The following is a 1,412-nucleotide window of genomic DNA, read 5'->3' as shown; positions in this document are numbered from 1 at the left end:
TGAGCCACAGGCGCCAAGCCATTTTCTTTTTTTTTTTGAGACAGAGACTCACCTTATTGCTCTTAGCAGAATGCTGTGGCATCACAGCTCACAGCAACCTCCAACTCCTGGGCTCAGGTGATTCCCCCACCTCAGCTTCCCAAGCAGCCTGGACCACAGGTGACCACCACACTTGGCTATTTTTTTGCTGCAGTTTGGCCGGGGCTGGGTTCAAACCTGCCACTCTTGGTATATGGGGCTGGTGCCCTACCCACTGAGCCACAGGCGCTGCCCACTCCTGGCTATTTTTTAGAGACAGGGTCTTGCTCTTGCTCAGGCTGGTCTCAAACTCCTGAGCTCAAGCAGTCTACCTGCCTCAGCCTCGTAGAGTGCTAGGATAACAGGCATGAGCCACCACGCCCAGCCTGATATTTACAATTTACTATGACTCCATGAAAAACACAAGATGGATCTATGCATGATGTGAGAGATGGCCAGATGGCCAGATACTTGACAAAGAACAAAATGTTAATGGCAGAATTGAAGTGGGTGTATAGTTGTTTTGACTTTCTGAAGATCTAGACATTTTCTTTTCTTTTCTTTTCTTTTTTTAGAGATAGAGTCTCACTTTGTCATCCTCAGTAGGGTGCTGTTGTATCACAGCTCACAGCAACCTCCAACCTTGGGCTTAGGCAATTCTCTTGCCTCAGCCTCCCAAGTAGCTGGGGCTTCAAGTACCCGCCAGAACACCAGGCTATTTTTTTTTTTAGAGACAGAGTCTCACTCTGTCACCATCAGTAGAGTGCTGTGGTGTCACAGCTTACAGCAACCTCCTGCTCCTGGGCTTAGGTGATTCTCTTGCCTCAGCCTCCCAAGTAGCTGGGACTACAGGTGCCCGCCACAGCACCTGGCCATTTTTTGGTTGCAGCTATCGTTGTTTGGCGGGCCCGGGCTGGGGATTCGAACCCGCCACCTTAGGTGTATGTGGCTGGCACCTTAGCCGCTTGAGCCACAGGCGCCGAGCCCGGACTCTTAGTCTTAAGCAATTCTCTTGCCTCAGCCTCCCAAGTAGCTGTGACCTCAGGCACCCACCACAATGCCCGGCTATTTTTTTGTTGCAGTTGTCATACTGATGTTTATAATTTATATATTTATTTTTGAGTCTCTCTCAGTTTCACTGCCTAGAGTGCCAGAGCCTCATATCTCACAGCAACTTCAAATTGTTGGGCTCAAGCAATCCTTTTGCCTCTGCCTCCCAAGTAGCTGGGATGACAGGTGCCTACCACAACTCCTGGCTTTTCTTTTTCTTTGAGACAGAGCCTCAAGCTATCCCCCTGGGTGGAGTGCCGTGGCATCACAGCTCACAGCAACCTCCAACGCCTGGGCTCAAGTGAGTCTCCTGCCTCTGCCTCCCAAGTAGCTGGGACCACAGG

This window comes from Otolemur garnettii, unplaced genomic scaffold (assembly GCF_000181295.1).
Source record: "Otolemur garnettii isolate 467f Iridium unplaced genomic scaffold, OtoGar3 scaffold00211, whole genome shotgun sequence".
In the NCBI taxonomy this organism is placed as follows: domain Eukaryota; kingdom Metazoa; phylum Chordata; class Mammalia; order Primates; family Galagidae; genus Otolemur; species Otolemur garnettii.
The sequence above is the reverse complement of the archived record's forward strand: the minus strand, read 5'-3'. Positions refer to the sequence as shown.